Source organism: Nomascus leucogenys, chromosome 17 (assembly GCF_006542625.1).
Source record: "Nomascus leucogenys isolate Asia chromosome 17, Asia_NLE_v1, whole genome shotgun sequence".
NCBI classification, from domain to species: Eukaryota; Metazoa; Chordata; class Mammalia; order Primates; family Hylobatidae; genus Nomascus; species Nomascus leucogenys.
In genome coordinates this window covers 26427101-26443021 of record NC_044397.1, presented here as the reverse complement: position 1 = coordinate 26443021, position 15921 = coordinate 26427101, and positions in this window count along the sequence as shown.

Below are 15921 nucleotides of genomic sequence, written 5' to 3'. Positions count from 1 at the left end.
CAAAATGACAACAAATTTAGTTTAAAGATCTTAACTGGCTTTTATTTGCAATTCTAGAATCAGGCACCTCATTTTTAAAACAGAATGAGTGTTCTGATGAGCTGAGCAGAGGAGGTTGGTTTTATTGATATAAAAGGGCTGAGGAGAGCAGAAACAGAAAACAAAAAGCAGACTGGTTGTTTCAAAGTTACTTTTCTTATAAAGGTTAAAGCAGAGACAACTTCCTTATCATGCCAGCTAAAACTGGTCTGTTTGACGGTTTGGCTATTATCTCTCTGTCTCTTGGTTTCTTGGAAGGTCAGATAAACAACTAATTTCGGGTTGGTGGTGTGAAACTTTAGCATGAGTGACTCCATTTTGGTTTGGTCTCTTTGGCCTGGTGCAGAAGCCAAGTCCAAACCAGTGACCTCCTATAGCTTTTATTTAAGAGAATAAAAAGTCCCATTATAAGATATGACATGTATTCATCTATACTTTATTTTTGTTTTGTCACTTCACCTTTTTAGGGAGAAAAAACCACAGTTGTTACTCTGTATATGAGGGGTGTTTGGGCTCAGACGATACCCCAAAGTATGACACTTTGGGATACTGAGTACTTTGAACTAAAGGAGATTGGAACACCTCAGAAGCAAGATCTCTGTGACCTTCTCCTTCCTCTTCCCTCTTGCCTCTCTTCCTCTTCCAAAGCAAGTCATAGAAACCAGAATTCACCGGGTGCAGTGGCTCACTCCTGTAATCCCATCACTTTGGGAGGCCGAGGCAGAGGATCTCTTGAGCTCAGGAGTTCAAAACCAGGCTGGGCAACATAGCAAGACCTCATCTCTATGAAAAAAATTGTAAAATTATCTGGGCATACTGCCACATGCCTGTAGTCCCAGCTACTTGGGGGGCAGAGGCGGGAGGATCACTTGAGCCCAGGAGTTTGAGGCTGCAGTGGAGCTATGATTGCGTCACTGCACTCCAGTCCGGGAGACAGAGCGAGATCCTGTCTTTAAGGAAAAAAAAAAAAAAAAAAAAGCAACCAGAACCAGAATTCCTCTTCCTCAAGTCTAGTTACAGACTCCTCTCCCAAAAAGCATGCCATAAAACCTAGAAAGGTCACTCTGTTCTCCTCCTCCCTTGAAGACCCTCATTCCAGAAGAGTCCTGCCCCACACCCAGTAGGAAGGAGTGCTAAACAGAGAGGCCAAAAAGAATCTAGACAGACAGGCCTTGCTGGGCCTCCCCACTTGGTCTGTTGCCATGAGATCATATGATTTGTCCAATCACATTTCTACATGGCTGTCTATTCTTCATCAAACCTAAACATAAACATACAATTTTCCTTGGGTCTTTGAGTCTTCATTTCTGAAGGCTCCCATGTCACATAAAATTTTGATTAAATAAATTTATAATGCATTTCTTTTGTTAGCCTGCCTTTGTTATAGGAGTGTTGGCCTTATGATGGTAAGGAAAGGTATCACACCTTTCCATCCCTAAACAGGCAATGATTACCATCTAATTAAATTAAACAAAAATGCATGTGCCAGCCGGGCGCAGTGGCTCACACCTGTAATCCCAGCACTTTGGGAGGCCAAGGCGGGCGGATCACCTGAGGTCAGGAGTTCAAGACCAGCCTGGCCAAAATGGTGAAACCCCGTCTCTACTAAAAATACAAAAATTAGCCGGGCGTGGTGGCAGGTGACTTAATCCCAGCTACTTGGGAGGCAGAGGCAGGAGAATCATTTGAACCCAGGAGGCGGAGGTTGCAGTGAGCTGAGATCGAGCCATTGCACTCAAACCTGGGGGTAAGAGTGAGACTTCTCTGAAAAAAAAAAAAAAAAAAAAAAAAAAAAAAAAAAAAAAAAAAAAAGCATGTGCCAAGCACTGTTCTAGGCACTTAGGGAACACCAGAGAACCAAAGGAACAAAAATCCCTAGGTATGAGGAGCTTATGTTCTGGTGGAGGGAGAGAGATAATAATTAATATACGTAATAAATAGACTACATATTAAACATAGGTTAGAGTGCTGCATTATAAACCACTGACCTGTGAGATCATCAGTGACCTGGATGGGCAGTTTCAGTGGGGAGGAGGCAAAAGCCCAACTGAAGTGTGTGAAGAGTGAACTAGAGGAGAAAGGAGAGGTATTGGAGACAGTGGGTCTGGCTAACAAGGAAGTGGTAGCTGTAAGGACAAGTGGGCTGAAAGGAGACTTTCTTGATGAGAATGAATGAACTCAGCTGGGAGAGCTGCTGGGGCCATTTCTTTGAGTCCATGTAGTTGTGAGGCCCCTGGCAAAAAGCATATGACACTCTCCAAAGAGGGAGCCTGGAGAGATTACAATAGAGGAATGGGCTGACTTAAGAGAAGCACTCAAGGAATGGTGAATCACAGGGTGCTCACCAAGCAGGAGGGCCATGAAAGAGCAAAATCAGGGGTAGTTATATGAAATCAAGACAGGGAGCTTTAGCCACAGGAAAGGGTTGCCCAACCAAAGCTGGAAAAGAGCTTCTGCCAACCCAAGACTGTGGGGAGGGATTGAGGATAAATACCCCAAAGTCTCCTTCCTCCACCCTTCTCTGTACTACTTGTACCTCCCATTGTTTCATCCCAACAGAAGTCAGAATGCAACGAGATCTGGTTGATACTGCACAGAGATCAGCTTCAGGGCCCAGTGCAAGGAGAAGGTGGAGAACAGATCTGAAAGGGCAAAAGGAGGACACTTAGCTCAGTGAGAGGAGATAGTATCTAGCGCACAAATAGAGGGACTGGATTTAGAGAGGGACATGGATAATTCACCCGCAGGAGGGACTCTTAGCCTTTATATATACCATAAATTCTTTGATGGGTGAAATTTCTGGATGGTCAGAATAATATTTTCAAATGCATAAAATATAAAGGAATACAAAGAAAACTAATTATATTAAAACACAGTTATCAAATCATTGAAAAAAAAATCAAAGCCAGGTGTGGTGGCACATGCCTATAGTCCCAGCTACTCAGGGGGCTCGGGCAGGAGGATGGCTTGAGCCCAGGAGTTTGAGGTTGCAGTGAGCTATGATTATGCCTATGAATAGCCCTACTGCACTCCAGCCTAAGCAATATAGTGAGACCCCCATATCTAAAAACAAACAAACAAACAAACTGTGATACATTAAAGCATGTGTTTCTTTATTAATGCTGTAAATAAGATCTAGCAGTCAGTCGAGTAACTACCGTAATTTCAAAGTAGACTGAGTGTAGTGGCTCATACCTGTAATCTCATAACTTTGGGAGGCCGAGGTAGGCACATGGCTTGAGCCCAAGAGTTTGAGACCAGCCTGGGCAACATGGAGAAACCCTGTCTCTAAAAAAATTAACTCGGTGTGGTGGCATGTGCCCATGTGATTATCAGGCAGCACAAAGGGCCCATCTGAAGTTCATGGTCATGGACTTTAACAGGAGACTGGTCAGCAAGGCTGTTTTCTTCTAGCCATGTTCAGCTTCATGAGAAAAAGACAGGCTAGAGGGAGAATTGGGTTAACCACTGCCGGGTTTTTGCCATGTGAGTATAACAAGAAAGGGGCAAGGGAGGAGAAAGTGTGCATGCTTAAAGGAGGGATTGTAAAGATAACCCATGGAATGTAGATTTTTTAAATTTTTATTTCGTATTTCATTTTATTTATTTATGTATTTATTTATTTTTTTGAGACAGAGTCTCACTCCGTCACCCAGACTGGAATGTAGTGGCTCAATCTCGGCTCACTGCAACCTCTGCCCCCCAGGTTCAAGCGATTCTCCTGCCTCAGCCTCCTGAGTAGCTGGAATTACAGACACATGCCACCACGCCCAGCTAATTTTTTGTATTTTTAGTAGAGACAGGTTTTCACTATGTTGGCCAGGCTGGTCTCAATCTCCTGAGCTCAAGTGATCCGCCTGCCTTGGCCTCCCAAAGTGGTGGGATTTCAGGCGTGGGCCATCATGCCCAGCCAGAATGTAGTTTAATTAGAAGGGAAGAGAGGACATCAGGAAATAAGGGACACCGAAATGGTGGTAGACTTGATGAAGTGAAGCTCCCACAAAGGCTCAAAGGATTGTGGAATCAGAGTATAAGAGAGAATGAATGGAGAGATAGGAGGTAGTTGTCAGACAATGGGATTTTAAACATAACCTTTTGTGGTAGGCAGAAATCCTCCATCCTTCTAAAATGTCTAAGTCCTAATCCTTGGAACTTGTGACTATATTATCTTACACGGCAAAAGCAATTTTGCAGATGTAATTAAGTGCCTTAAAACAGGGAGCTTATCTTGGATTATACAGGTAGGTCCAATGTAATTGCAAGGGTCCTTAAAAGTGGATGAAGGAAGCATAAAAAGAGAGTCGGAGAAAAAGAGGTGACAACAAAGCAGGGTCAGAGTGATGCTATGTTGCTACCTTTGAATATGGAGGAAGGAAGCCATGAACCAAAGAATGTGGGTCGCAGCTGGGAACTAGAAAAGGTATAGGAACAGATTCTCCCCTGAGTCTCCAGAAAGAAACGCAGCTGTGCCAACACCTTGGTTTTAGACTAGTGAGACCCTCGTTGGACATCTGAGCTACAGAACTGTAAGATTATAAATGTGGCCAGGTGTGGTGGCTCATGCCTGTAATCCCAGCAATTTGGGAGGCAGAGGCGGGCGGATCACTTAAGGTCAGGAGTTCAAGACCAGACTGGCCAACATGGTGAAAACCTGTCTCTACTAAAAATACAAAAATTAGCTGGGCATGGTGGCGCATGCCTATAATCCCAGCTACTCGGGAGGCTGAGGCAGGAGGATCATTTGAACCCAGGAGGCAGAGGATGCAGTGAGCTGAGATCATGCCGCTGCACTCCAGGCTGGGCGATAGAGCAAGACTCCATCTCAAAAATAAATAAATAAATAAATGTTGTTTTAAGCCACTAAGTGTGTTGTAATGTTTTACAGCAGTGATAGAAAAATAATGCATCTCTTAATAATGTTTCATGCAGACTTAAACTTTGAGGAATTAAAGTATAATTCTAGATAACAAAGCACAAACAAGAAGCCATGAACAGAAGACTGTTATTTTTCTAAACTTGGAGAAATTAACTTAATGTTAAAGGTGAATATTAAATAAGGCCCATATAACATTTCTCTGTTTATATGTTTTCTTACTACATTTAATACTTTTTCACTTTCTTGATTATGGATTTTTTTTTTTACTCTGTTTTCCTCACCCCCATAGGTTTTTTGTTCTTTATCAGAATTCTCATTTTTTTGGTTCTCTTTGGGAGTAATATTTATAGGAAATTGAAGAATGTGTTCAAATTTAAAAAGTACAGTGCACTCATTATTATTATTATTTGTTTGAGACGGAGTCTCCCTCTGTCACCATGCCCAGCCACTCTTATTATTGATATGGATGATAAATGTAAGTCCTTTAAGGTTTCCTGAGAATAATATTCAAATGCGTGGAAATGGCCGGGTGCAGTGGCTCACGCCTGTAATACCAGAACTTTGGGAGGACAAGGCGGGCAGATCACGAGGTCAGGAGATCAAGGCCATCCTGACTAACACGGTGAAACCCCGTCTCTACTAAAAATACAAAAAATTAGCCGGGTATGCTGGCGGGCACCTGTAGACCCAGCTACTCGGGAGGCTGAGGCAGGAGAATGGCCTGAACCTGGGAGGCGGAGCTTGCAGTGAGCCAAGATCGTGCCACTGCACTCTAGCCTGGGCGACAGAGTGAGACTCCGTCTCAAAAAAATAAAAATAAAAATAAAAAACAAATACGTGGAAATATTTTAAATGATGTTAAATACCATCTATTACTGCTGACCTAGGTTCCCCTATAACTCAATAGTGTAGTAGGAGTAGGGTTAGAGATAGGTTACAATGACTTCTACAGATTTGGCTGAATCACTTATAAACCTTACTAGCAATATTTAAGATACGTTATAATTATATATCCTAAGACCTATAAAAATAGGTTATACAACCGATTTAAAGAAAGCCTTATAATATATGTAGATGATTCTTTCAGTAAATTGCTCTTACCTTCACATTTTTTTTTCTTTGAGATGGAATCCCACCCTGTTGCCCAGTTTGGAGTGCAGTGGTGCGATCTTGGCTCACTACAACCTCCACCTCCCGGGTTCAAGTGATTCTCCTGCCTAAGCCTCCCAAGTAGCTGAGATTACAGGCACCCACCACCACGCCTGGCTAATTTTTTGTATTTTTAGTAGAGATGGGGTTTCACCATGTTGGCCAGGGTGGTCTCAAACTCCCGACCTCAGGTGATCCACCCATCTTGGCCTCCCGAAGTGCCAGGATTACAGGCGTGATACACTGCGCCTGGCCCAAAAATATTTTTAAAACTTAATTTTTTTTTCTTTTTTGTTGAGACGAGGTCTTGCTCTGTCCCTCAGGCTGGAGTGCAGTGGCACAATCATGGCTCACTGCAGCTTCATCCTCCTGGGCTCAAGCAATCCTTCTGTCTCAGGTCCCCAAGTAGCTGGGACTTACAGGCACAGCCACCACGCCTGGCTAATTTTTGTATTTTTTGGTAGAGATGGGGTTTTGCCATGTTGCCCCGGATGGTCTCGAACTCCTATGCTCAAGTGATCTACCCAGTTTGGCCTCCCAAAGTGGTAGGATTACAGGTATGAGCCACTGCGCCTGGTCTAAAACTTAATTTTCTTTATTCAACTTAGCATCCTCTTGCATGTCTCCTTTGTTATTCTTGGCGTCTAGTAATTCTACTTTATTTGAATGTTTTTAATTTAATATCAGCTCAGATTTATTTGTAGACTTTTCTCTATTACTCTGTTTTCTTTGCTGTGCTTATGTGTGGGTTTGGAGGTGGTTCTTTTTTTTAAGTAATGCTTACTTTTAATTTAATATGTTCTTTATATTAAAATCATTCTCTGAAAATAAAACAAATGTACTGATGTTGATATATGTATATATTCAGTATTTTCTTTAATATAACATTTGAGTTCAGGTTTTGGGACTGAATATTTTTGAAAAGGAAGTTTTTTAGGAATTTGTTTTTCAACTCTTCCTCCTCAAAAAAACTTTTTTCTTGCTCTGTTATTGTGAAAGCAAGTTGTTTTCATGTCTCGTGTTGTTTTTTAGATTTCTAAAGCATATATCCACAGCTATTTTGTTTCCTTCTAAACAAATGCCCAACAAAGAAAACCACTAGAAGAAATCAGATCCCACAAAGTGTAAGTGTAGAAAAAGTAAACTCCCTAAAGACACAGGCTCTTGGGATTCCACTGGAAGAGCCAAATCCTTAACAGTGTTTATAAAATACAAATCATCATTTTTGGGCATTTACTTTACAGTCAATCATAAATAAGATCACTACGTACCTAAGTTTTTTATTTTTATTTTTTAAATTTTGTCTAAGTTTTAATAACCTCACAGTGAGTCTCATGATGCCAAAGGCAAAGTTTCATGGTATTAGCTTTAATTGAGTCAATATGTTCATTTAAAATAAATGTACGTGTATAATACAGTACACAGCTCATTTTCACATTGCCTTCTGAAATTCTATCCCTGCGAAAGTGAATGGGGATCACTTACAAAATAATCTTAATAGAATTATTTTTATTTTTCCCTTCTAAAATACCAAGTATTTTAGTAATCAGTATTTTTCAAGCACAAACAAGAGCATTTATAATAACAGTATATTATTTCGCTGTAATGGTGACAGCCTCTCGTCTCACTCAGAAGAAAGTCAGGGTGACCTAGGAGGTCCATCCTGTAACCTAGAAGGCCCATCATGATCTGGCCCCCTCTTACCTCTGTCATCTCATCTCCCATCACCCCTCGCCCCACCTCCCACCATTATCTCCACCCCAGACACACTGCTGTTTGTACTGTGCCGTATTAGCACACTCTCAACTCTGGGCCTTGATCCCTGCTCTTTCCTCTGCCTGGAATACTCTTCCCAGGTAGCCACATGACTCACTCCCTTGTTGCCTTCAGCTCTTTACTCAAAAGCCATATTCTTAGTAAAGTCTTCCTGGCCCTTTATTTCAACCACCTTTTCCCTAAAATTGTATATCCTCTTCCCTACTTTTTTAAAAAATCCCTAGAACTGATCAACTACTTAGCATACTACATACTACATATTTTATTTATTTATGTATTTATTTATGTATTTATTTATTTATTTTTGGAGACAGGGTTTTTGTTGTTGTTGTTGTTGTTGTTGTTTCCCCAGGCTGGAGTGTAGTGGCACGATCTCAGCTCACTGCAACCTCTACCTCCCAGGTTCAAGCAATTTTCCTGCCTCAGCATCCCAAGTAGCTGGGATTACAGGCACCTGCCATGATGCCTGGCTAATTTTTTGTATTGTTAGTTGAGACGGGGTTTCACCACCTTGGCCAGGCCTGTCTTGAACTCCTGACCTCAGGTGATCCACCTGCCTCAGCCTCCCAAAGTGCTGGGATTACAGGCATGAGCCACTGTGCCCTGCCTCTTCTTTTAATTTTTTTTTTTAAGAGATAGGGTCTCACTATGTTGCATAGGTTGGCCTCAAACTCCTGGGCTGAAGGGATCCCCCTGCCTGAGCCTCCTAAGTAGCTAGGACTATAGGCGGTGCCACCTTCCTACCTTGTCTGGCTCATGATAAACATTCTTACTATCTGCCAAGAGTTAGGTGATAGAGTATACATGTTTCATATCTGTATCAGTATGGTCCAATCAGGAGACAGAATCCACATGGAAATTTGAACAGGGAAATATTTAATACAAAGAATTATTTTTGGCTGGGCGTGGTGGCTCAAGCCTATGATCCCAGCACTTTGGGAGGCTGAAGTGGGCAGATCACAAGGTTAGGAGTTCGAGACCAGCCCGGCCAACATGGTGAAACCCCACCTCTACTAAAAATACAAAAAAAAAAATTAGCCAGGCATGGTGGCATACACCTGTAGTCCCAGCTACTCAGGAGGCTGTGGCAGATGAATTGCTTGAACCCAGGAGGCGGAGGTTGTAGTGAGCCAAGATCGCACCACTGCACTCCAGCCTGGGCAACAGAGCGAGACTCCGTCTCAAAAAAAAATTTATTTTTTAGAAAAAGAATTACTATGCTAGTACTGTTACGGAGGAATGGAGTAATGAGAGATTGGCTAGTGAAAAGTAAACACATAAGGAGATATAAGCAGATATACAGAGCAGCTACGAGAAAGAGCACTCAAGGAGGAGCCTCCAGCCCCAGGACTGAGATCCAGACCTTGCTGGAGAGGGTGACTCTAGCTCACTGGATGGAGAGAAGTTGCTGTGGTACAGCACTGGTGGAACTTGCTGGAAAGCACGCTTCTGGTGAATGCTGTTCAAAGAGAGGTGTCTTATGGAAGACCCTCCATTACAAAAGTATCTGAGTCAGGTGCCAGGGGAAGCTGCTGGCTGCTGGGTGCTCCTGAGCCCGTGGCACTGCAGGAGCTAGGTGCTGAAGGAGCCACATACACTGCAGGAACTTGCTAAGCAGGAATCCTGAAACTAGGAAGGAAAGTCCCTTCCCCATCTCTCCAGCAGCCTCTATTTTTTTTTTTTTTTTGAGACAGAGTCTTACTCTGTTGCCCAGGCTGGAGTGCAGTGGTGCAATCTTGGCTTACTACAACCTCCACCTCCTGGGTTCAAGCAATTCTCCTGCCTTAGCCACCTGAGTAGCTGGGACTACAAGCATTTGCCACCTAATTTTTGTATTTTTAGTAGAGGCGGGGTTTTGGCATGTTGGCCAGGCTGGTCTTGAACTCCTGACCTCAAGTGATCCACCTGCCTTGGCCTCCCAAAGTGTTGGGATTACAGGCGTGAGCCACCGCATCCCCAGCCAGCACCCTCTATTGACAAAGCTTAACAGAGTGTACAGGCTGGTAATGAGTAAATTTTAAAGGGCCCACCTCCATTTTCATAGGGCAGGCAATGAAGGGAGGATTTGAAGTGGAGAGGCATGAAACAGAATACATACAGGCATAATATCTATGTCAAAAAATTATCATAGTAAATACTGTACTATGTTACATATCATTGAGTATTTGGAAAAATTTGTTTCCTATCCTAAAGCTGTATTCTTAGAGGACTATATGGTATATTTCAATACTTTATTCCACAAATGTACCATCTGAAATAATTAGGTAGAATATTTGGACTTTCTAAAATGAAAATGCCATCTGTTGCCAGAGTCTACTGGACAAATTCGTTATAAGTGGTAGCTATATTAATAATGAACTGTTCAGGAATGGTAAATTCAAGAATATAAGGAAACAATTGATCAAAGATAGGCTATTTAAGGCTGGAAACATTTAATGTTAACTGCAGCAATTACAAATATGTCTTATGCACTCATTTATGGAGGAAAGTATCCACATTTGAATTAGAGTAATACAGATTTGCTTAAAATATTAAATGGTACACTTTGGACAGAAGCCTAAGGTATGTCAGTTCTAAGAAAACATTGTCTGTTAGAAAATTGCCTTTTCTCCTAACTTAAATTTTGTTTGGTATGTTTCCTTTTAATCAAAAATGACCACAATGTTCTTGGGCAAGGCTGCTAAATATTCTCTCTCAAGGGCTCCAATAAATGTCTCAAAACATTTCCCAATAGATTCCCACAAAGCTTCCCCTTTGTAAGGGTTTATTCAAGATGAAGAAGACAGCACCTACCCCAAAGGCAATTGGAAAACGTAAGACAGCACAGTCCTTTTAAATATTACAGAGAATCAGATGTTGGCAAGGTACACAGGCAGCAGTTACTGGCAAACCTCAGAAGGCTGGGTCTAGGTGGCCAGTTGCATTTGAAAGCAGCTCTTTCCACATCACTAATATATTGAAATACAGTAGTCCTTCCATGGTTTCTGCTGCCCATAGCACAATACAATATTTTGAGAGAGAAAAAGAGAGAGACGCAGAGAGAGAGAGAGAGACCACATTTACAGAGCTTTTATTAGAGTATATTGGTCTATTACATTATTAGTTATTGCTATCAATCTCTCACTGTGCCTAATATAAATTTTATCATAGGTATGTATGTACAGGACAAAAACATAGTATATACAGAGGTCTGTACCATTTGCAGTTTCAGGCATCCACTGGGGGTCTTGAAACATATCCCCTCAGAGAAGGGGAGGGACTACTGTACTTGATAATTATGTCGAATCAACAGCTCATTCACATATTGTAGGCAGAAGAGGGAAAAACTGCTCTAGTATATGAGATGTTTCTTACAAAACCAGAAAGGCAAGGTAGAAGGTAAAAGTGACTGAAGTTGTAATGAGTACTTTTTTTCAATGTTTATATTTTTTAGTAGAGACAGGATTTCACCATGTTGGCCAGGCTGGTCTCGAATTCCTGACCTCAGGTGATCCGCCCTCCTCGGCCTCTCAAAGTGCTGGGATTACAGGCGTGAGCCAGCGCACCTGGCCAGATGTTTGGGTTAGAGGTCCTCAAAACCATCCCCACGTATGACGACTCACTAGGAGGATTCGCAGGACTCAGCATATAGTTATACTCATGGCTAAGGCACATAGATGATATCTATATATGTCTTTACTGACCTATTGCACAATCAGGAAAGGGAAAAGGCACCTGGGCACAGTCCAGGGGAAACCAGACACAAGCTTCCAAGGTGCTTCTCTCAGTGGATTCACACAGGACTTGCTTAATCTCCGCAGCAATGAGTTGTGTCAATACATGTGAAATGTTGCCAACCAGGACAGCTCACTAGAGACACTGTGCCCAAAGTTTCTATTGGGGGGTAAGCATGTAGGCATCCCCTGCCTGGCATGTACACAAATTCCAAATTCTCAGAAAGAAAAGCAAGTATTCAGAAAAAAAAAACACATTGTACAGTTTTAGGTACAATGAGCAACTCATCAGATAAATGTTGAAAACCATCCCCAGATCTAAGTTTCTAGATGCCAGCTAAGGGCCAATCTTGTAATTGGGCTATTCCAAGGATAGCAGTTCAGGGGTCCTATGTTGTTTTCTGCACAATTTCTATCACAGAGAATAAAGAATATTCTTCTGATAATGATCTCAAAATATCAGTTATAGTTGAGACATTAAATTGTCAGATTTTTACTACTTGGGTGGTTCTATTAAACCAAGCTAAATAATGTTTATTTTTCCTTAAGTCTTTCACAATTTACTATGTACGTTCAAATTTGTCTTATCTTTTCTTTTGTAAAGCAATCTGGCACTGTCATTTTTAATGGAAATTTTCTTTTTCTGGCTGGAAGCAGTGGTTCACGGCTATAATCCCGGCCACTTTGGGAGGCCGAGGGGGGCGGATCACCTGAGGTCAGGAGTTCCAGAGCAGCCTGGCCAACATGGCAAAACCCTGTCTCTACTAAAAATACAAAAATTAGCTGAGTGTGGTGGCACATGCCTGTAATCCCAGTTACTTGGGAGACTGAAGCAGGAGAATCACTTGAACCCGAGAGGCGGAGGTTGCAGTGAACTGAGATGGGCCACCACACTCAAGCCTGGGCAACAGAGCAAGACTCTGTCTCAGAGGAAAAACAAATTTTTTTTTTTTAAGCAGAAAAGTTGTTTTATTTCCCTTGGGAATTAGAAAACGGACTCCAAATTGTTGGGTGCTCATGTCTACCTTGGAGCCACATGACTGGATGGATTTTTGGATAATCGTCCTGTTTTTTAGCTACCCAGTATGATACATTGTTTCTTTTCTTTCTTTTTTCTTTTTTTTTTTGAGACGGAGTCTCGCTCTGTCTCCAGGCTGGAGTACAGTGGCGCGATCTTGGCTCACTGCAACCTCCACCTCCCAGGTTCAAGTGATTCTCCTGCCTCAGCCTTCTGAGTAACTGGGATGACAGGCGCACGCCACCACGCCCAGCTAATTTTTTTTGTATTTTTAGTAGAGACGGGGTTTCACCATGTTGGTCAGGCTGGTCTTGAACTCCTGACCTCGTGATCTGCCCACCTCGGCCTCCCAAAGTGCTGGGATTACAGGCGTGAGCCACCATGCCTGGCCACATTAGTTTCTTTTAATGGCCCTTCTGCTCACTATATTTACAAATGTCCTTATCTACAGGCTTCAACATCTTAAAGAACAGAGACACTATGGGTTATTTAATACAATGAGCCATAACAAGTATTGATTTCCAGTTTGTTTATATTTTAAAGATGTCTGAAAATGTTGACCATATATTTGATATTTTTCTAAGCTTGCAATTATATATTTTTAATTCATTAAAAAAATTAAATCCCCTAAATTAGGTTTAAGCCCATTTACAAAAAGAGAAGGTAAGGCCCCTTTTACTTCAGATACTAGACCTGACACAGAATACTGAAAGTTTCCCAAAGTTTATTTTTTATTTTTATCTAACTTAGAATCTTTAATTTTTGTCTATTATATCTTTAAAATAAAGGCTTCTATAACTGCTTTATCTAGTGTATATTTTTACATTTAAAACATTTTACAGTTGTGTTATTTAAATCTCCTTCATGATTTGCTGCTTTTAGACATTTTTCTCTTTGGTAGGTCTTAGAATTAATTGATTTAGTTAGTACAGGTCTATAGTTTAGAAGAATACTCATCTTTTAAAAACCTGGATTCTATAGCACATTTTTGCCTATTTCTCTGAAGACTGTAATTTCTTAATTATGGTCCTTAATTTGGCTCTAGACTGGGATTTTAATTCAACTTCAAATATCCATCAACTGATAAATGGATAAACAAAATGGGGTATACCTATTCAATGGAATATTATTCAGCCATCAAAAAGAATGAAGTACTGATAATGCCACAATGTAGATAAACCTAGAAAACAAAATACTAAGTGCCAGAAGCCAGTCACAAAAGGTCATATGTTATACGATTCAATTCATATAAAATGTTCAGAATAGGCAGATCTATAGAGATAGAAAGTAGTTTAGGCTGGGCACAATGGCTCACACCTGTAATACCAGAACTTTGGGAAGCTGAGGTGGGCAGATCACTTGAAGTCAGGAGTTCAAGACAGCCTGGTCAACATGGTGAAACCATGTCTGCCAAAAAATACAAAAATTTGCCAGGCGTGATGGTGCATGCCTGTAGACCCAGATACTCGGGAGGCTGAGGTAGGAGAATCGCTTGTACTTGAGAGGCAGAGGTTGCAATGAGTTGATATCGTGCCACTGCACTCCAGCCTGGGTGACAGAGCGAGACTCTGTCTCGAAAAAAAAAGAAAAGAAAAGAAAAAAGCAAGCAGCAGGAGAATAAGTGGATTAATGGCAAACATTTTCAAATGGTACACCTCCAGAGTAAAGGGAATAATTATCTTATTAAATACCTGGGTCTGATTACTAAATGGTGCTTCTCCAAACCAAAAGTTGTCTAATTACTTGGTACAAACACCTAGTCCTAGTGGATCTACTTAGTTATAAATCCTAGAATAGAAGAATAAATGCAGTAATAGGGATTCAATGAAAACAGAGCTCAAATGGTTATTAATACTGATTTCACATGGCAGCTGATCTGGTAGACCAACGAAACTTAGATAGAAGGAGCCCAGCAAGTGCACCCGTTGGTCTGAAGGTTGCCTGGAAAACTGCCAGCCAAGAGTCTTCAAAATGATCTTGGTGGAACCTCCAGAATTACTAAAGGATGAGACTGCTACTGAGCAATTAATGGGCTCACTGCCCAGTGCTCTTAGAAGGCAATACCACAGCAGCAGCTTGAGAAAAGCTTTATCGCCAGTCAACTGGCAAGGTAACACAAGGAAGTGCTCAAGTCTGTCTCTTCAAGCTGAGGGCTGGCTCAGGTTTTATAAGCATAGGGTAATGAAGGGTGAGCTGATTGGCTCTTGCAATGAGGTGATGCTGGGAGGCATGATCCAACTGGATACTGCTATGGTGTGACCCCAGGGCTCAATCTGATTGGATCCTGGATCCTGCCATGTGGCGTCCACTTGATTCAGTCCCCACTCCTCAAGCAAGCAAGTTCTGACAGTGGTTGTAGGCTTGGTTCATCTGCGCACGTTCAGGTTACATGACCTTCAACCTGGAGGTCCATGGCAACTGAAAAACAACTCACAACTTTGTTACCTAAGTTGAGCCTGACTGGTCTGGTGGAGTTAGAAGACCAACACTCAGTATCTAAATAAAAAGACAAAGCTGGATTTGCATGCTACAGGAATGGAAAGCTATACTGGTCAGGTAGAGTATGAGCAAGGCAGACTGCTGGACTCTATAGGGTTTGGGGGAAGCATGGAGTTCAGGGATGGGCAGATTCTCAGAGGCATAAATGGGATGGCAGGATCCTTAAAAGCTTGGTTACTCAGATGCTACTATTGTTGGTTGGCTGGTACTCAGACATCTTTTTTTGGAGTGAGTTCATCTCTGGTTGGTTGACTTTCAGACATGAGAGGCTGATGCTGATTGGTTAGCTTGCAAACGTGGTTCACGGAGGTGAGTTGTGTTTATCAAATGAACGAGTTTAAAACTCATTCTGAGCTGGCCTGGTGGCTCACACCTGTAATCCCAGAACTTTGGAGGCCGAGTGGGGGTGGATCACTTGAGGTCAGGAGTTCAAGATCAGCCTGGTCAACATGGTGAAACCCCGTCTCTACTAAAAAAATACAAAAGTTAGCCAGGCGTGGTGGTGCATGCCTGTAGTCCTAGCTACTTGGGAGGCTAAGGTGGGAGAATCTCTTGAGCCCAGGAGGTGGAGGCTGCAGTGAGCCAAGATTGCACCACTGAACTCCAGCCTGGGTAACAGAGGGAGATTGTCTCCAAAAAAAGAGCAAAACAAAATCCATTCTGGCTGCTACTTGGTTTTATGGCTCACAGAACAAGCTTTTCCTGTTTGTGAGCTCTTATTCTGATTTTCTTACATAACCACAGTACAATTATCAAATGTAGAAAATTTAGTCTTTTTAAAAATTTCATGACTCCTTTAAACAAAACGTGCTGTTTCCAATCCACAATCACGCATTGAATTTGATTATCAT